Source organism: Mauremys reevesii, linkage group 4, assembly GCF_016161935.1.
Source record: "Mauremys reevesii isolate NIE-2019 linkage group 4, ASM1616193v1, whole genome shotgun sequence".
Taxonomy (NCBI): Eukaryota; Metazoa; Chordata; order Testudines; family Geoemydidae; genus Mauremys; species Mauremys reevesii.
The window spans coordinates 109,090,298-109,111,689 of record NC_052626.1 but is presented as its reverse complement, the minus strand read 5'-3'; the positions used below and the strand labels follow the sequence as shown (position 1 = coordinate 109,111,689).

At 43.1% G+C, this 21,392-nt stretch overlaps 1 protein-coding gene across 8 annotated transcripts in view; it reads left to right on the top strand.

The window, feature by feature from the left end:
* BRSK2 (BR serine/threonine kinase 2) overlaps positions 1-21,392 on the top strand; it is a 470,664-nt gene that overhangs the window by 16,106 nt on the left and 433,166 nt on the right. The gene's annotated exons all lie outside the window — the stretch shown is intronic.

The following is a 21,392-nucleotide window of genomic DNA, read 5'->3' as shown; positions in this document are numbered from 1 at the left end:
ATATATGTGGCCTGATCCTCAGATGTGTCTGAGTTGTATTCAGTGCAAGATCCAGATGTGGAAGGTGATATATGCTTTGCAGCCCCCAGCATAAGTTTGAAAAGCCCCAGGATTTCCCTCTCAAGGGACATTTATGCCAGCTGAGGTTCACCAGAGCAAAGCAGTGCTCCAGCCACACCACCTCCGCTGGGCATATCCCTAATACTTCTTATGTCAGCTCTACATAAGTCTCCAAGCCAAGGGTGCCTCCAAGACAAGGGAATCTTCACCTGTTTAGATAGGGCACCTGTATAGTCCATTTGTGCTGCCAGAGTGTCACACAGGGCCTGTTGCTGGGGATAGAATCTGGTCCATGATTTTTGAACTGGCAGTATCCCTTTAATCTGGGCCTTGAACATTAACATAGAGGTGTGGAAAGAAAGTAATAGGAAGTGGGAAAATTAGAGGAGTGCAATGATCTAAAACATGTAAGTGATCAATGATTAGAGAAGGCAAATGCCAGCGGGGCCTGTTTTTGCTCTCAGTTGCATAGGTGCAAATTGGAAGTAGCCCCATTTGAAGTCAATGGAATTACTCAGGTACAAAAATGATATAAACAAAAGCAGACTTTTGCCTGCTACGTTTCAAAGGCTGAGAGCTTTAGGACGTCTTGTACTCTTTTTATTTTACTCTTATGTATTTATCGGAAGAGTGGGATATGAGAAAAAAATTCACATTCTTCCCTAGGGTTGGTATATCCCTTCCCCACCAAAAACATTGTGGTTTCAATTTCAGTTATTTAATTTCTTGCTTGTAGCTTAAAATATGAGTTCATTGTAGCGCATGGCTGCAGCAGGTTGCTGGTCATTTACTGTAAGCAGAGTAAGACCAAACTATTGCCATCTGAGGCAGTGCTATTAGAATGTCATTTAAAAAAATTAGGCCCTTGGATATCTTTTTTTTTAATAGGGTGACATTTTGTCAAATTGGAGTTGAAAAGTAGAAGCAAAAGCAGCTATTCTGGCATTCATTAGACCATAATGAAATGATCTTAACTAAATCCATAACAATGCAAAGGTAAGGTGAAGATTTCAGATGCACAAAAGCCAGGACATGGGAAGTTATGGTTTTCACTGCATCTTTATTATTATTATTTTATTTATTATTATTTATTTTATTTGTGTTACTGTAGCACCTAGCTGCAGACTACTCCCCATTGTGCAATGTGCTGGCCAAAGATAGAGAAAAAAGATGGTTCTTGTCCCTGAGAGCTTACAACCAAAGTAAAAGACAAGGGACAACAGATGGGTATAAACAGACCAACAGGGGCATATAAGGAAACAATGAGATAATATTGGTGAGGATGCAAGGTAGTGGTCAAACAGTTGTCATCTGAATCTTTGTTCTGAGTACATGTGTATTGCTCTGTTTGTGCATGTGAATAGTGTAAGATCACTTCTGTGCCTGCATGGTACACAGATATGGCATGCTTATAACTTTATCCCCAAACCAAAGGAATGTGTTCATAGTGTTTGTCTTAAATTACGACTTTGGGCCATTTTTCTGCTCTCATTTATGCTGGTGTGACTAACCAAGGGTGAAATTCACGCTGATGAAGAAGGCCAGCACAAGGCCACTTTAGTTTCACTTAAACCCTTTGGATTTTGCCCTGAGAGCAAAATTGGCTTGAAGCCCACAGCAAATTCAAAGCTTAAAGAAGAAGCTCTTTTGAGTTATTAGACCGGGGAAGGGGGGTTATGAGGAAAGTGAGTCATAGCTCAGCTGGTAAGAAATAGGTTATATTTCACATTTTGATTATTCTAAATGACAAAATGAAATTTTCTCTCATGTTCCCAAGCAAAATTCAACTTTAGGCTGGGAATAGGCTTGAGGAATTAAACCCCAAAGCGTTTAATTAATGAATATCCAGAAAGTTATAGTGACCTAAATAGAGATGGAAGTGCCCCTCAGTCATGATAGTAACATCACTAGCTTGATGTTCCCTCAATTCGCATTCATTACATGTGATAGCTATGTGTCTGTCTGAAATGCCTTTTCCCTTCCATTTCCAAGAATCTTCTAACCCTGAAATGCTACGTTTTGAAAGAAAAATGCCTCCTTTGGGTTTTTAGTTCCTCTTCCCCTCTCCCCGCTCCCATTCCCATACCTGGAAGGTTGTGGTAATGTGGCCTTCCTGACACTTGCCATGTTAGGGAGCATTACACAACTGCCGTTTCTCCAGTGTTTTGAAGTTTTGTAACTGGAGCTGGTTCATTTGGAAATCAGAAGCCTTTGATCATAGCTCTCACTGTCCCAGACCATACAGCCTCTTTGGTGGAATGGGCTGCCTTGCATGAAAATCCTGCACCAGTCGGACTTGATTTTGCTCTTACTCTGTTTCCCACCCTCCCTGCTGTAACTCCAATGAAGTTATTCCTGATTTACAGTGGCATAAGTGACAGCAGTACTGGGCCCAGGTTGAGCCTAATTCTCTTCTTGCTAACGTCCACGTAATCAGGAGTCATTGTGTTCAAGTCAATGGAGTTACACTAGTGAAAAACCATTGAGAGAGGAGAATTGTGTAATCTGTGTCTCATGATGCTTTATGTAACTCAGAATTTGATGGCTGTAAGTACAATCATTCTACAGACAAACAGCCAGATTCTCTGCACCATGGCTGTTTTGTGTTGCACCACTGGAACGAAAAACCCAAAGGAGGCATTTGTGGTTTCTACACCAGCCCTATCTTGATTGCTAGTGGAGGATGCATGGTTGGGGGGAGAGTTTTCCCTGGAAAACCCTGGCTACTGTATCTGCCCCCTGAGGTTATTAGTAGCTGGCATAAGTTAGAGCGGCCCAGAAGTTGCTCTAAGTTACTCCATGGCGCCAGTCCTGCACACTGATGGCCCAATATTGTGGGAGCACAAAGGCAGTTTATAAACTAGCTTTGCATCTGCCTCTCCTGAGCTGTGCTGTGGGCTAATCTGCTGCATCTGAGGATCTACGCCACATACTTTAACATATAGGATATATATCAAAATACTAGTCAAAAGCAACTTAATTATAACTGTGACAGAAAAAGAAACTCTTATTGTCAACCATGCTGTTTATTTAAAGTAAGTCATACAGCATAAATGCAGAGTTTAATAATTTAAAACTAAGTGGATGACTAAGAGAGAGCACATTTTTAGCAGCTTTTTTCCCCTACTTTTGTGATTCCAAAAAATCTCTCTCTCTCCTTCTGTGTCTCTGGCACCCATACTAAGAGCTACTGACAGTGTCAGGAAATATCACCACTGTTTGATTTCCCTCCCTTCCCTATCCCCCGCCTATGAGGCCTTTATTCCATTGACTGGTGTTCACCGGGTCAGTGAAATAGGATCACTTTACCTCTTACCCTTTGATTTTCCTCTTTCCCCACAGCAACTCTCCCTGCTGGATGCATCTGAATTTAGCTTGATTCTCAGCTTCGCCGGTAGCACTGCAAAATTGAACCACAGCTTTCAAAAGCAACGGGGTCTATTTAAAAGCAAGCTGGAGCAATCTAGGCTTGGATCAAGACCTCTCCATCCCCTTTGAAATCTATGCCACCACTGCCAATTTAGCACCAAAGTGTCTGACTGTGAGCTCACTTACAGTCAGGAGTTAACTTCATGGAATCCAGTAGAATCACAGTGGTGTAAAACAATGGCAAAGGAGCCCCCCATCCCCGAGTCCTTTCTCTTCTGTGGGCTAAATTCTGCTCTCACTTATGCTGCTGCACATGTGGTAGAAGTCTCTTGAGGCCAGTGGACTTCAGGTTTGTATCCGAATGACTGAGAGTAGAATTTGGCAAGCCACACAAGGTATGTTCACACTGTGATAAAAAACGGTCTCAGAGGCCGGGCTCCAGCCCGAACCGGAATGTCTACATTGTAGCTTTATAGCCTTGTAGCCTGAACCCTGTGAGCCTAAGTCAGCTGACATGGTCTCCGACTTGGTGCAGTAGATTTTTCATTGCAATATAGACATATCCACAGCTTCATTATCAGCCTGATTGTTTTCTCACTTATACCAGTCTTACATCATTTTCACTCCATTAGCTTAAATGGACTTATTTTGGATTTATACTGGGGTAACTGAGGGTAGAATCAGGCCCACAGACTTTATGGGCCAGATCCTCAGCTGATGTAAATTGACGTAGTTCCTTTGACTTCAGTAGGGCTATACTAATTTACACCAGCTGTGTATTTGTACCTGTGTATGCACACAGGCCAAAAAAAGATTTTAAATTCTGAAACGAGCCTAGATATTGGATTCTTTCATTCCAAGCATTAGTTACAAAACAATTAAGCCAACAATTTTGTGACTCTAAAGATGTAGATAAGGTCACACATTTTCTGCAAATACATGTCTTCCTAGTATGGTTATTTGTTGCCTTCTCTGGAAATCACTCCCATAATCTTTTCTCCAGTCTCCTTTCTTTTTCTCCCCATTAGTAAACTTTCTTTGAATTGACAGCACTCTTATTATAGCATCAAAGAAATGATGTTATAGCTGGGAGTTAGATACTGCTTCCAATCTAAACATCTTTTTTACAAACACTTACAATTTTGTCAGAAAATTAACCTTTGGGCTGAAATGTGTTAAACTTGGTCTTTAGACCAGAAGTGACTTTTTTCCCCCCACTCAAAAATACTGATAACTTAAAACCAGCCAAACAGATTTTTGTCTGACCATAGGAGGAAGGAGGTAGGGAGTAAGTGAAGGTCACTGGTTCACTTCCTTGTTGGAATTAAGTCCTTGAAAAATAAGGATAATCCTTCATTTTATGTTTATTCACGTGGATACTTCCCTATATTTAGCACTCTCCATATCAGGTTTTGTAATTTGTATATATTTTTCCTAAAAAGCCTGGAGGAGTTTTAATTTTTTAAAGTTAATATTTACCTATTAATAAACTGCTTACTTCGGTGATAAGGTGAACAGGTAGACAAATGCTGTTCTGAACCAAGTGCCAACGTTTAAACCTCAACTCTGAACCCCTTTGAATTTCCAGAGTGTGACTGGGGGAAATGGGGTACTCGTATCTGAGATCTGAATCCAGCCATGCACATGATTTTGCTCAAGGTCAGATCCAAATTGGAAGGGGCCTGTCTTCTGAATCTATTTTGGATGAGGCCAAAATCTCATGTGAACAACCCATGAGAATTCAGCACCATCAAAACTGAACCCCAGCCTTGTGTCCCTGGTTGACCTCTGACCCAGACACTATGTTACATTGACTTTGAGTACAGACACAGCCTCCATAGCCCACCTTTAGTTGTTGTTGAACACTGCATGAACGTAGGAATTGTCATACTGGATCAGAGCGACGATCCCGTATCCTGGCTCCAATAGTGGCCAGCACCAGATACTTCAGAGTAGAAACCCTGTAGTGGGCAATTATGGAATAAAATGTCAGTAGAGGAAATTTCTTCCCAGCCTCATTTAGTTAATGGTTAGTTTATAATCTGAAATATAAGGGTTTATATCACTATCTATTTTAATCCTATCCAACATAGGAATTAGCCACATAAATATATCATTCTTTTTTGAATCCTATTAAACTCTTAATCTCAGTGATACCTTGTGGCAAGGAGTTTTACAGGTTGATTATTAATTATGTAAACAAAAAGGGGAAAATATCAATGGGAATGCCTGATTTACCCTGTCTAAACCAGTCATCATCTTCTATTTTCTTTTATGTCCCCTCTTCTAAACTAAACAATCCTAATCTTTTCAGTCCACTTTCATGTGGAAATGTCCCTATGCCTCTAATTGTTTTTGTTGCTTCTCTCTGAAAATTTTGTATTTCTGCTATTACTGTTTTTGAATAACCATAACTGAGCACAGTATTCCAAGTGAGGCTATACCCACTGGTTTTATATGATGGTATTATCATATTTTCAAGTATTATTTTCTATCCCATTCTTCGTTCGACCTAACATTTTACATGCTTTTTTTGACCACCCTTGCACACATTGAGCACAACGTGATGGCCAGGTCTTTTCCTGAATGACTACAATCAATTTAGAGCCCAACAGTGTTTATGAGTAGTTCCCATTATTCTTTCCATTATGCATTTGTCAACACTGAATTTCATCTGCAATCATGCTATCCATTCACCTAGCTTTGTTATATCCCTGTTTTGAAGGCTTAAGGGGGACTTCAGTGATAGATCGGCATTATGCTAGCCTGCCGCAGAGGGGTGCGTTTCACCCTTTATGAACTGATGCAGCCTGTCAGATTAATTACAGATGCACTGTATATTTCCTAGGGCTACATAAGGGATCAAATTTCCCTCTTAACCCTTTCATCCCTGAATTAAACTTTGGCACCACCTCTAGAATGGGCACCACAAATTTGATATATCCGCATCCAAGGTTTAAAGATTCTAGTGGTCTATACTGCTAATGCCATAGTGGGAAGTAATCATCTGCTAAATATTTTGATATCTTAAATTTGGGAAAGGTAACTATTATAGTATCTAGTTGCTGATTCTCTTTCTATTATATACCCACAGTCTAACATATCTTTTCAAAGAAAAAAAATAGAAAATCAAAACAAAATAGCATTTTGAAGAAGCCCTTGACTGAGACCACTGGGTTTTTGTATTAAGTTGCCTAATTTTCTCCCCATTATATCCCTCTTTGCTGGTACTAGAAAGCTCTATTAATTCTTGTTTTCTATTTATTGAAAGGCAGTGTGGCCAAGTAAGTAGGCACTGGACTGGGTCTCTGGAGATCTATTCCCCTCTCTGCCTTTGACCTGTTGTGTGACCTTAGACAAGTCACTTCATCTTACTTTGCCTCTGTTTCCTCATCCATAAAATGGTAATAATGATACTTCTTAAGAAAAGTGCTTTTAAATCTGTAGATCAAAAGTGCTTTCTAAGAGCTAACTGATACTTTTAGAGATAGCCAGGTTATGACGATATATAACAGGATGCTTGTGGTATTTGAGTTGCCACCTTTCCTGTCCCTCAACAAAATATGTATTTGGTTTCTTTCCTGTGCCAGAAAACTTAAAAAACAACACACACACACACACACACACACACATACACACACACACACACACACACACACACACACACACACCAACACTCGACTACCCCACCTGACAATGGAGCAGTATAGCCATGAAATATTTGACTATAGCAATTCTTCCTCCTTCCTCCAAAAAATAATAACCCAACTTAACAAATGAATAGTTGAAAATGGGAAAAACTGAACAGACGGAAGATTTTGTTTATCATCCCCTCAAACTGATTATTTATTTATTTATTTATTTATAATTTTTGGTGGTTCCGTTTGAGAAGGGATGTCGTCGGGATCAGTGGTCACTGATTGCTTTAAAATCAGCAAACTGTGTCCAGCTGTTCAGTGGATGCTTGTCTGATCATGAAAATCCTGCTTGTGAAGTACTGTGTGGAGCAAGATATAGAAATATGTTGGTATCTGGGTGAATTCAGTTTTATACAGCAGCATCTGCTAAACATGCAGTCACTCTTTTACTTAGCAAACTGGACTAAAAACCATAATTATTTAATGAACAAACTCCCAACCACCTCCCCTCCCACTCATTTTGTCCTTTACTTTCTGCCCCCGATCTATCAGGGTGTGTGTAAGGCATGGCTTGCCTACCTGCAGGCTTTCCGGTGCTAGGTATGATGTATACAATCCTTATTTATTTATGTCTCTTTATTTTTTAATTTTAATTAAATTGATGGAGGAGTCCCTTTAAATGACAATCCAGAGTTTCCATTGACCACTGATCTATGCCTCTTGACATGGCATTTTCAGGACTTAGCGTCTCTCAGTAATAATAATTATGGTTCAGAATTGACTTTGCAGATCGGAAGGTCTTCCTCTGTCATGCTTAGAAAGAAAATAAAAATGGATTTAGCTATTTAAAAAAATAATTGCTAAAAAGAGTGTAACCCTTGCACATTCTGGTTAGAACAACCTACAGATTGTGCTGCTTCTTGGCTTCATCTTTGGTTGTATACAAGAAAAGAAACAATAGCACCAGTATTAATTAGATTCCACAGCCTGCTTTTTGTCATATCCTCTCTTAGATGTAAGCAGGTGCCACAAAAGATAAACCTAGTTTAGGGGTCCAGGAAGCTGAAAATAAGAACTTTGATTATTATTTTTTTTAATCTCTAGGCTGTAGATCCCCCTTCTTTTCCCATTCCCAATCCTTTCAAAAGTAAAGTAACTTCAAGGCTCAGTAAATCACATGTGGTTCTTAAAACAAGCCATTTTAGTTGCCCTATGTTTGCCTGTTATTTATAGTTACTATTTATTTATCATGTTGGGTAGGAGCCATTTGAAAAGCTGTCCCCATTTGAAAAGCTTTCTTAAATCCACTTTTCCTTCGGTTTATTCAAATTGAGAGGACGTAGTCTTCTTCTCCCAACGTCACAATCTGTTGCTTTGAGGAAGGTTATGACGTCACAAACCAGGGATTATGATTTAGACTCCGCAGGAGATAATAGCATTACCCAGAAGGGGTGAGAGAGCACAGCTGTCACATAAGAGCAGTGCCTAATAACTAGCAGTTTGGGAAAATGCAGTTAGAAAGAATAGAATGATGAATGGATTGGTATTTAAATAACACCTTTCTTTAACCTTTTTGACTGAGCATGAAAGTTCTTCTATTCTCTTTGATATGGGACCGTACATGTGTGTAGGGAAGTATTACAGTTCTTATTTCCCGGCGTAGTGCTTGACCTGATTACAGTGCAACTTTTGAATGAATATTCACCACCACCACCCTCTGCAGAGTGCCCTGTATTATGCAGGGAACTTCTGCAAAATTCTGACCAGGGGCTTGGTTCTGATCTTACTTACACTAGTGTAACTCATTGACTTGAGTAGAGTTATTTCTGTTTTACACTAGAATAAGTCAGATCAGAATTAGGCCCCAGAACTTTGGAACAACTAAAAAAGAGGCTGACCCCAGAGAATTCTTCCCAGGTATTATTCGGAGTTTAGTACGTGTTGGCACAGGGATTTTGGTGTGGATAACTGCATGGAAGCTGAGATTGGGTGAAATTCAGCCCCGGGCAGAAGGCCACCATAAGCGATATGCACCACTTCAACACATAAAATAGACACTTAAATAATGCACAAGATCTGTGCTAGCTGTCTGCAAAGGATTGAATTTCACCCAGAGTGCAGGCATGATCAGTAAAGCTCATAGTTTGTAGACCTTCACTACTGAGTCCTGGAGTCTTGATTGGATGAGCTCCCCAGCAGTTGGGAGCAAAGCTCCACAATGTAAAGTAGAACCTTTCTCATTTATGCAAATGTGGGAATGAGAGACCCACTGAAGACTGGGGAGGTCTGAGGCCTAGTAAGTCTTGAGGTGGGGCTAGGGGACTTCACTGTGGCGAGGGATCAGTGAAAGAGTGCCATGTGAGCTCTTGGGCTTGACCCTAAGAATTACTGAAACCATGAAATGGGACTGACTACATGGCTGTTGCCACTCCCCCTCCTCCTTGGTAGGGTTGCCAACCCTCCAGGATTGTCCTGGAATCTCTGGGAATTAAAGATCACTCTCTAATTCAAGATTATGTCATGTGATGTAACCTCCAGGAATACATCCAACCAAAACTGGCATCCCTACTCCTTGCATGGGAAGGTGTAGAGCAGCAGCAGAACCTCACTGTTACTCATTGTAATAAACCTGAATGGTCAGATTAATGTTTTACTGAGATTGGTGCAAAGAGGCCTGAATTTTGGCTGTAAGTGGCCAGCAGGGAACTCCCCAGGCATCAGAGAACTCCCTGCCAGAGTAAAGCTAGTGGTGGTGGCTCCTGAGCCAGCTTCTCCCTTCACCCCTGCCATAGTGGATGTGTCTGGAGAGGAAGGAAGTATATTGGGGCAGACCTCCGCCATGCTGATCCTTCACTGGTGTAGGGTCCATTAGTGGTGTACATTACAGCAGCCCCATGTCTGCTCTGACTATTGCAAATGCTGACAGGAACTGATCTGCAGAACCAGGGAGCCATAATTGTCTCCTTGATGCCCTCCTTCACCTCTGCACTGAGTATAGAGTTCAGCCACAGGAGAGAATCTGGCCTTAAACCTAGAACTTTAAGTGCTGATATGCTATTTTCCAAGTGCATTTTAGCAAGGCTCTACTGTTTCCCTGTGTGTGTAAGAAAGGCTGAGTCAGTTACCTGGTGCCAGAATAAACCTTCTTTTAAAAACAGTGGTTCTATTACAAAATAAACTGGAATATAAGCTGTCTAGAGATCTGTCTGTATTCCTTTCTGTAACTAGCAAGGTTAATGATCTGGGCCTGTGTTACTGTGTATGCCTTTATTGTTTAACATGATCTCCGCTTTATTATTTTAAAATGAGAACTGTTATATTACTGTTTTGAAAAAAGTGCATTGAACAAGTGAAGTGCTGTATACAAGCTACATATTACTATTGTAGTATAAGCTCTCACCCCTGAGGTGGCAAATTCCATCAGGTTTAATATTTACTACTTGTTCCTCCTTTGCCCTGAGAGCATTCATCTGATTTTTGCAGGAGTATGGTCTTCCCAAGAGCATTAGCAGTTGCCACAATGACAGGTTTGGAGGTGGAATGTGTCCTGCCTTTTGGGTTCTCTAGGCTTTCCAATAACTGTAGAGCTGGGAGATAGAGGAATACAGCTTCAGAATGACTCACCCAGCTGCCACTTATCAAATGGTGAAAGGTAACAATCTCTTGACCAGTTTAGCACTTTAAACTAATAAAATCACTATGTCTTGGCTTCTGCCTGTGCAGCATGTGGTTACAAGGCTGCAGTGGTTGCTTCTTTTATAGCTGATGCTTGATAAATAAACCACCCGCTGGCAGGGATAATTTTTGTCTGCATTAGGTTTTCTTGCTCCAGTTTTCAAAGTCATATGGATGACACTTAATTTCATGAGCATTCTGCAGTCTTCCATATATTTTATTTCTTAAGTTCTTTTAAATGACTATAGTAATTATTTTCAGAGTTTATTTTTCTAGCTCAGATGCAGCTCGCATTGCACACAGTCCTAGGTTTCTATGAAGTCAATAATAGTCTGCTTCTTACCTGACTGTGTTCCAAACTGTCTGGGTGATCAGTGCTTCCTCTGATCTGACATTTGAATTCCAAGAGGGATCTTCTCTGGCATGCTTCTGTGCCTTAGAAATACTGTAGAATAGAACTATTCTTGTTCCTATTCTTCACATGTCATACTCACCAAATTGGGCCCTGATCCACAGCCCATTGAAGTTACTGGGAGTCTCTGCACTGATTTCATTAATTTGGATTAGGCCCTTAAATCCTGTCAACAGTGGTAGATCTTATTTGTCACAACAGGGAAATAATTGGTAGGTTGATTTAAAAAAAATTATATAAATGCAGGTGGACAGCATAAAAAAATCTTCAGGTGGCAGCGTTCACATTCTCATTTTAGATAGCGAGGGTCTGATTCTCCTCTCACTTGCACCAGTGTAAACCAGGAGCAACACCAATTCATTGTGCTTAAAAACAGTGTGAGAACAAAATCATGCCCCCAGTACTTCCTGCGAGCTCATTTACTCATTGACCATGTTGAAAGAGAATAGTATCTCAGCCATCTTACAACAGTGGTCTTCTTCCAGGTGTAGATGGGAGCAAAGTACATTATAACCATGATATGGAATTGTGTTACAGCCTTGGGGCCCAGTTCTTTCCCCTTCTCTCCCTCCCCTGGCCACAGAACTCACATAACTCCCTTTGACTTTGGTGAGAGTTATTTCATATCCTACAGGTGCAGCACACTTACATAACATGATTTCAACATGGATTGATCCTGTCAACATAGGTGAGAACAAACCGTGTTATAGCATGGTGAGATCCCTGACACCGTCAGTTTGGCTGTGAAAATGATTACTTTTTCTCTTTCATTTATCACCCGTCCTCATTTTTGGATGTTTTTTCTGAGCAAATTCATTTGCAGCCAATATTAAACATGTCTGGCTGCATAGACTAAGGGTACGTCTACACTACGGGACTATTCCGAATTTGCATAAACCGGTTTTGTAAAACAGATTTTATAAAATCGATTGCGCGCGGCCACACTAAGCTCATTAATTCGGTGGTGTGTGTCCGCGGTCCGAGGCTAGCGTCGGCTTCTGGAGCGTTGCACTGTGGGTAGCTATTCCCTAGCTATCCCATAGTTCCCGCAGCATCCCCCGCCCCTTGGAACTTCCGGGTTGAGATCCCAGTGCCTGATGGGGCAAAAATCATTGTCGCGGGTGGTTCTGGGTAAATGTCGTTAGTCACTCCTTCCTCTGGGAAAGCAACGGCAGACAAGCATTTCGCGCCTTTTTCCCCTGGATTGCCCTGGCAGATGCCATAGCATGGCAATTATGGAGCTTGTTTTGCCTTTTGTGACTCTCACCGTATGTGTACTAGATGCCGCTCACAGAGGCGATTCAGCAGCGCTACACAGAAGCATGCTTTTGCTTTTGCATGACAGCAGAGATGGTTACCAGTCATACTGCACCATCCAAACCCTTCCATAAATTGGAACTAAGATGATCATGGCTACCAGTCCTTTTGTACCATTTGCTGCTGTCATAAGTGCCCCTGGCTGCCCTTAGCCAGGGGCGCAAAAGCCAAAATTGGGAATGACTCCCTGAGTCAATCCCTCCTTTTTGGTATCTAAAAATAGAATCAGTCCTGCCTAGAATATAGGCAAGTGTACTAGATAACCACTGTATCATAGAACCAGAGAGCACAGCTGCTCTGTGTCAGATCCTGCAGAAACTATGATCTGTATGCTATTCACAGGGGGTGCTCCTGTAACAACCCCACCTGTTGATTCCGTTCTTCCCCCAGCCTTTCTGGGCTACCGTAGCATTGTCCCCCAACTTGTGTGATGAAGTAATAAAGAATGCAGGAATAAAAAGACATGGTGACTTGTTAGTGAGAAATGAGTGGAAGGCAGCCTCCAGCTGCTATGATAGTCCAGACAGGACATTAAGCAGTGTGTAGGAGAGAAGCCCAGCATCCCTCTGCTAGTCCAGGGGCAACTGAATCTGTTCTTTACACATGAAGGGTGGGGGCTGATGGAGCTCAGCCCCCTGTTGCTATGATGACGATGGTTACCAGCCATACTGCACCATCCACCATCCACCAGAAAAAATTAGGGCCACGCGCCCTTGATCGACCTGACGGATGCTAGTCAGCACGGTTACTGCCCCATGTGCCAATAGGCTGATGACTAGGACGGTTACCAGTCCTTTTGTACCATCAGCCACCCATGGCAGGGGGGGAGTGAGGATGTTGGTGTTGACGGCTGCAGCATCGTGTCTATCTGCAGCATTCAGTAAAGATAGGGTGACATGTAAAAGAGTCAGAGGATTGTTTTCCCTTTCGCTTCTGGGGGTGGGTGTGGGGGGGTGAGTAGATTGCCAAGCTATGCCCTGACCCACCGCGGACACTGTGTTTGACCCTAGAAGCATTTGGAGCTCAGCCAAGAATGCAAATACTTTTCGGAGGCTGCAGGAACTGTGGGATAGCTTCAGTCCTCCAGTCCATGAGCGTCCATTTGATTCTTTGGCTTTCCGTTACGCTTGTCACGCTGCAGTGCGCCGAGTCCCTGCTATGGCGTCTGTCTGGAGATTTTTTAAAAAGGATTCTGAATTTCATCTTCTGTAAGGGAGCGCTGATAGAACGGATTTGCCTGCCCTTACAGCGATCACATCCGCATGGTCCGTGCTGGAGCTCTTTCTTTATTTTGATTTCGGACTGCATTGCCACCCGTGCTGATCGGAGCTCCACGCTGGGCAAACAGGAAATATTCAAAAGTTTGCGGGGCTTTTCCTGTCTACCTGACCACTGCATCCGAGTTCAGATTGCGGTCCAGAGCGGTCACTGCTGCACTGTGGGATAGCTCCCGGAGGCCAATACCGTCGATCAGCGTCCACACTAACCCTAATCCGATATGTTAATACCGATACTAGCGTTACTCCTCTCGTTAGGGAGGAGTACAGAAACCGGTTTAAAGAGCCATTAAAATCGATATATGGTGCCTCCTAGTGTGGACGGTTGTGGCGTTAAATCGGTTTTACGCTCCTAAAACCGGTTTAAACGCCTAGTGTAGACCAGGCTTAAGTTGAAGCACTTATGTTCACCGAGCCTTTGCACACTTCCTGATTTGTCTGAACATCAGGAAGCAAAGGACTAAACAGGCAATTCACCCAGTTATAAACACCTTAGATATTTTATTTATTTATTATTTATATTTTAGTAATGCCTCGATGCTCTAATCTGAATCAGTGCTCCACTGTACTTACACATACTAAGAGACAATCCCTGCCCTGAAGAGCTTATCACTTAAATAGTAAATCTAGTGAACAAAGAGAGCTGTCAAGAGCCAAGCTAACAAGTCTACAGTGATTTAAAAATATGTATTTATTTTTGTATTTTCAGTCTGTTTTTAAAACATCTAACATGCTGAGGTCCTGATCCATAAATGCTACCATAATACCAACAATACACAATAATTTTTGTGACTTTCTGTTAATCTAATTTTCTGTCCTAAGTATTTGACCTTTCACATGCTTTGAAATGAGAACTACTAGTAGTTTGATAAATGAATTAAAAGATTGTCTAGTATCACTAGCTTCTGTCACTCCTTTTGTGTGTTCTCTGCTGAATTGCTATTTTGTAGCTTCCTGAACTACAGCAGTACTCAGTAAATTGCAACAGATTTCCCTTCCCTTTTACAGCACCCGTACACTTTAGGGGGAATAGTTTATCTTCTTCCTTCAGTGTTGAGAGTACACTTGTGTCACAAAAATCATAAGCACATTGGGTATTACCACTTTCTTCATGAATACAAACAGGTGTCTTCACTTAAAGTGCAGGCCAAAAAGTAGGATTTTGGCATTATACATGTGATTTTTATGGGCTCATACCACTATGATTTGTTGAACTGCATTTGCTCCCATTTTCAGTTCCCTAATATTGTTCTTGACCCTTAAGAAGTAACCTGTCTGAACAATTTTCTACTGCAGGAAATCATGTGTTAGTGAGAAAATGATTCTATCTCTAGCAGACAAAAGGAACTGTCCAGCATCTCCCAGGCTGAACATATTAAAGCACTGGTAACACTTAAAGTGGCTTTTAAGCTTGTCTTTCAGCCATATAAAGCTTCTCATCTCTCTGGGGTCTATCTCTACATGCAGCACACACCAGTATTTGAACTGTGTAGTGGATACATACAAAGCACGATATTGTTTTTAGCTTGGTTCTAGACGTTGTTGTGTTAAGGTGACTGTAATGAGGTATGCAAACCTGACACGTGGTTAATGAGCTAATGTGGGCTCAAGTGACCAGGGGCGGCTCTAGGCACCAGCTAAACAAGCAGGTGCCTAGGGTGGCAAAATATATGGGGTGGCATAATGTTGGGGCCCCAGCTCATACCTGAAGCAGCGTCCCGGGCTGGATTCTGACTGCTCCGGGGGGTGGTAACCAGCCTGTTGTTCTGCCGCCGTGTGCAGCGGGGCAGGGAGCCGGCTAAGTGGGGAATGTGTCCCCGCCACTCTCCCGCAGGCAGCGGCCACCTCCGACCCCTCAGGCGGGAGCCGGTAGCGCGGCCCTTCCCCGGCTGCAGAGGACAGGCCGCTCCTCCTCGGCTTATCCCCACCACTGCAAGCCGAGGAGCGGCCCGTCCTCTGCAGCCGGGGCAGGGCTGCGCTACCGGCTCCCGCTTAGGAGGTTGGGAGGGTGGCTGCTGACCGCGGGAGAGCAGCACGAACAAGCCGAGGAGGAGCGGCCCATCCTCTGCAGCTGCCTGGGGCAGGGCCCCGCTACTGGCTCTGCTTGGGGTAGAGGGGTGGCTCCTGACCGCGGAAGAGTGGTGGGAGCCGGTAGTGCAGCCCTGCCCGGCTGCAGTGGACGGGCCGCTCCTCCTCGGCTTATTCGCGCTGCTGCAAGCTGAGGAGCAGCCTGTCCTCTGCAGCCGGGCAGGGCCGCGCTACCGGCTCCCGCCTGGGGGATGGGGGGTGGCCGCTGACCGCGGGAGAGCGGTGCGAACAAGCTGAGGAGCGGCCCATCCTCTGCAGCCGGGGCAGGGCCGCACTACCGGCTCCGCCTTGGCGGGGGGTGGGGGTGGCCGCTGACTGCGGAAGAGTGGCAGGAGCCGGTAGTGCGGTCCTTCCCTGGCTGCAGAGGATGGGCCGCTCCTCCTCAGTTTGTCCCTGCCGCTCTCTCGCGGTCAGCGGCCACCCCCACTCCCCAGGCGGGAGCCAGTAGCGTGGCCCTGCTCCGGCTGCAGAGGATGGGGGGGACATGGCACCCGGGTGGGCTGCTCCTCCTTGGCTTGTCCCCGCCTCTGACTCCTCCTCCTCCTCCTCTCTATACCGCCTCCTGCCAGGGGAGGGGAGAGGGGAGCAGAGCGGCAGCCCGGGTTGAGCCCAGCTCATGCCACAGCCAAGGCGAAGACCAAGGATGAGCGGGGCTGGGATCCAGCAGCAGCCCCAACCCCTGGCCCTGGGAACAGTGGTGACGGGAGCTGAATCCGCTTCGGGCCAGATCTGCAGCAAGGTGAGAGTTGGGCCAGGCAGGGGGGGAGGGGTTGTTAAAATTAAATGTTAAAATTACACTAGTAGGAAATGGTTTTATTTCACTAACTACAAATTCTCTGTTTTCATTTTTTTTAAATTTTAAACAGTCAAAACAAAACTGCAAAGTGCAAACATGTGTAAAAGCAAAAAAAAAGCTGGGGGGGCAGCCAAAATTTTTTTTGCTTGGGGCAGCAAAAAACCTAGAGCTGGCCCTGCAAGTGACACAGCCCCGCCACACCTGTAGGAGATGTCAAACTGGGAGGGAGAACTTTAAAGGGGGAAAACACAGCACAGTTGGTGGCATGCCAGAGAGGAGAGCAGACCTCCAGTGCTCAGTTACTGGAGAGAGGGCTGACAGAAAGCAAGAGCTTCTCAGATGACCACTGCCCAGCAGCCCCTCCATGAAGGAAGGAAAGGTCTGATTCTGATCCACCTTTTGAGGGGACTATTTCTCCATGTTAGCCTGTGAGCCTAGTTCTGGCCACAGCTTAGCAGAAGCCGGTCTGAAGGAAGAGAGCTTCTGAAGGAAGAGAGCCTTACCACACCAGTGGGACAATTCATTTATGTTTCTTTTCATGTTGACAACCCCTGAGGGGGCTGCAAGGCTGAGACTCTTACAACTGGACTGGTGTGGTAGAACACCTAGACACTGCAGAGCAGAGCCCTGGATGAGTGCGGGGGCCCAGCCCTGGTAGAGGAACCCAGTGACAGTGACACAAGTTAATTTTTGAGTTTCCTCATCATGAGTACACCACAAGCTATTGATTTGTGAGAAGGCACAATACGCAAAAACTCCATCATACTCAAAGAGATTGCAGTGCCGTGTTGTGACATGTCTAAGTATTCAGAGTTAGCTCTGAAATATAAAGCTGTGCCAAAACTGGGATGTGATATCAAAAAATCTTATGGGGAAAAAAGGAAAAATGAAGCTCTCAGTTTATGGATTCTCTTTGTCTGAGTTTCACAGGATGCACTTAGGTTTGCAATAATAAAAATAATGATTAATAATAACTTACACCTGAAAAATTCAAAACTACTGATACACAAAATTGCCTTCCTCCTTTGTGGCTGATTTTCATCATCCACAAAAAGAGAGCGTACTATTAGCTGTTAATTCAGAATGACTCCACAAAGCAATCCCTAAAGCTCCATTGACAGCTTTCCGACAATCTCCTAATGCTGCAAGTCATTGGCAGAAACTGCAGTAAATCAGCCTGTCATCACTCTTGGCTCTGAGTGGTGTAACTTGCAGAGATGTTCTTCTCACTCTCTCTGCAATCCACTTCAAAGCAGTAGCCTCTGAAGAATGTAACGCAAAGAGATGTGCTTCCTTGGAGATGATCTGATCCCAGTGTTGACCTGTATTGCAAGTTGGATTGATGGGTTCTTCACTAATGCATTCAGATTTCCTGTAGATGGACTTTATTACTCTTACTCTAATGCATACATTACTTGTATATACATTTTGTGTGTGTGTGTTTTTTATAGGACCTGATCCAAAACCCACTGAAGTCAGCAGAAACATTTCCATTGAATTCACTGGGCTTTAGATCAGGCTCTTACAGAAATTCTCATCCATAAATTACATGAGAGAAAATTGCATAAAATAACAAAAGCCTGGAAACTCAGGTCTGGTAGAGCAGAGCACTTAAGCAGCTGCTTAAATCCCATTAATTTAAAGTTTAAGCATGTGCTTAAATGCTTTGCTGAATAGGGATGGACTTAAATATGTGCTCAAATGCTTTGCTGAATCAAGGTCTAGTTAACATTACATATTTTCTTTGACCCTGTCCTACAGTGGGATTCCACCTCAGGGACTTTACCTTGTTGTGCCTACATGTTGGAACATATGTTTCATTTTCTGTTTTCATTAGCTCTTCATTTTCCTGCACTTTATTTATGTCACCACAGTCTTAACATGCTTTGCAGTTTGTGTATCTATTTTTTAAAAATCTACTTGTCTCTTATTTTCCTTCATCCTACACAAAAAACATGGCCTTTAGAAAGGGACTTGCCTTTAGAAAGGGACATACCTTTCAGCTTCTCCTCCAATAGAGAACTTTAAGGATGTGGAAGCCAAAGATTGGACTCATTAATTTTCAGTCAGAAAAATTAATGCTGATTGATGCCAGCTATAGTCCCAATCCAGCTCCCAGAATAGCCAGTAGAAGAACTCCCATACACTCCACGGGGAGCAGGATCTGGCTTTATGATAAAAGGAAGATGTTGAAGTCCCTCACACTTTAAGGGGGTGATAGAACTTTTTTGCCCAGGTGGTGTAGCTAATGTCGTGTTGTTAATATTAATGGGAAGCAGCTACGACCTATAGAGGTAAAGTACTTTGTGTAGATTTCCTATAGAAATGAATGGGGAATTTACGTAGATTCTCCCCTCCCCCCTTTTGTTGTTCTTTTATATGGTGTGAAAAAGATTCCCAACCACCACATTTGTTAGGTGATGAGGGAAGGTGTCCATGAACTGTGAACAAAAGCCACTGCAATCGTACATAAGGTGCTGAGGTGTTCTGTCCCAGGTTGACTGATCTCCCTCTTCTGGGAGTCGGAGTTCAGAGGGAAGAAGGAGCTGGAGCCAAAGGGGCTGCATAAAATGGATCTGCCCTTACAGCTGGTGCACTTTAGGTTGTTGAAATGGAAGGAGCCTGTGTGAAAGGTTTTGCCACTAACTAATTCTTTCCTACACATTGGTTTTAGTTTTATTGCCCTTCACCTGTCTTCACTGAGTGTTCTCTTTTGAGCACCTTGTAAACCAAATGTCACTTCACCAATTTCTATGAATGTTTTATTTTGGACAGCTGACTCTGAGATGGGTTCACCTGCTGGTTCTGAAACGTGCCTTTTGGCATAGTACCACACATGATAAAAATATTTCTCTTGCTGAGTGGTACATTTGTTGCTAGTCTGCCCTCTAATTTCCATTATAGATTGTATAATGAGGAGTAACACATGCTTATTTTAAAATGTACCATAGTATTCTACAGTAATTGCCCCAAACTCAAGGTGGAGAGGGATAGCTCAGTGGTTTGAGCATTAGCCTGCTAAACCCAGGGTTGTGAGCTCAATCATTGAGGGGGCAATTTAGGGATCTGGAGCAAAAATCTACCTGCAGATTGATCCTGCTTTGAGCAGTAGGCTAAACTAGATGATATCCTGATATTCCACAATAATGTCTGACCATCTTATAATATCTGTCTCATGGTAGTATCTAAGTTCCTGACACTGCCATTTTTGAGCTATTACTGTAGCAAATAAGGGGTGAAAAATATGGTTGAAAAGGTGGGGAGTCACTGCAATATGGTGGAGTTAGGTACTGTAGGACTTGTGTGTAACACAGGTTATGTTCACTTTCAGTAAGATAAAGCTGGGTAAGGAGGAGTCTCTAATTGCAATAAAATATTTGATTAACTGCCATCCTGAATGGTTAAAGGCATCTCTGGAAATTGAAATCCTTCTCTCTCTCTCTCTCTCTCTCTCTCCACAAGCCAGGTATCATGCAAGAAGCTGGAAGAGTAAATTTCCATCAACGCTTTGCCAAATGCACCTCAGTCCCCTGAGAAAAATGAACCCAGCATCACTCCTTTTCTTTCTAGGACTGACAAGTGGTTCACTTTACATATTCATATGATCCTTGGCTCATTTTGAGCATAGCCTTCCAGTCATTCTGAATTATGTGCATCACTTTAGTATTAAACCTTCATGTGATGAGCTACAGTAGAAATAGATGTATTTTCTACCCCCCAGAGTGAGATGTTGGTTTATAGCAAAGCAGTCTGGGAGGCAAATTGGCTGCTTATTTCAGTATGTCTTAATGAAACGTTGTGAGCCTAAATATCTTGATTAGTATGAGTCAGTTAGACTTTATAATAGGACATCTTGCAATGCTATACTGTTGTTACTGCCCAACTGTTACCCCAGTAGCCCTAAGAACTGAATATTCTTTATCATGTGTTGGATATTTGTGTGTGGAGAACATAAGAACATAAGAAAGGCCGTACCGGGTCAGACCAAAGGTCCATCTAGCCCAGTATCTGTCTACCGACAGTGGCCAATGCCAGGTGCCCCTGAGGGAGTGAACCTAACAGGCAATGATCAAGTGATCTCTCTCCTGCCATCCATCTCCATCCTCTGACGAACAGAGGCTAGGGACACCATTCTTACCCATCCTGGCTAATAGCCATTTATGGACTTAGCCACCATGAATTTATCCAGTCCCCTTTTAAACATTGTTATAGTCCTAGCCTTCACAACCTCCTCAGGTAATGAGTTCCACAAGTTGACTGTGCGCTGCGTGAAGAAGAACTTCCTTTTATTTGTTTTAAACCTGCTGCCTATTAATTTCATTTGGTGACCCCTAGGTCTTGTATTATGGGAATAAGTAAATAACTTTTCCTTATCCACTTTCTCAACATCACTCATGATTTTATATACCTCTATCATGTCCCCCCTTAGTCTTCTCTTTTCCAAACTGAAGAGTCCTAGCCTCTTTAATCTTTCCTCATATGGGACCCTCTCTAAACCCCTAATAATTTTAGTTGCTCTTTTCTGAACCTTTTCTAGTGCTAGAATATCTTTTTTGAGGTGAGGAGACCACATCTGTACACAGTATTCGAGATGTGGGTGTACCATGGATTTATATAAGGGCAATAATATATTCTCAGTCTTATTCTCTATCCCCTTTTTAATGATTCCTAACATCCTGTTTGCTTTTTTGACCGCCTCTGCACACTGCGTGGACATCTTCAGAGAACTATCCACGATAACTCCAAGATCTTTTTCCTGA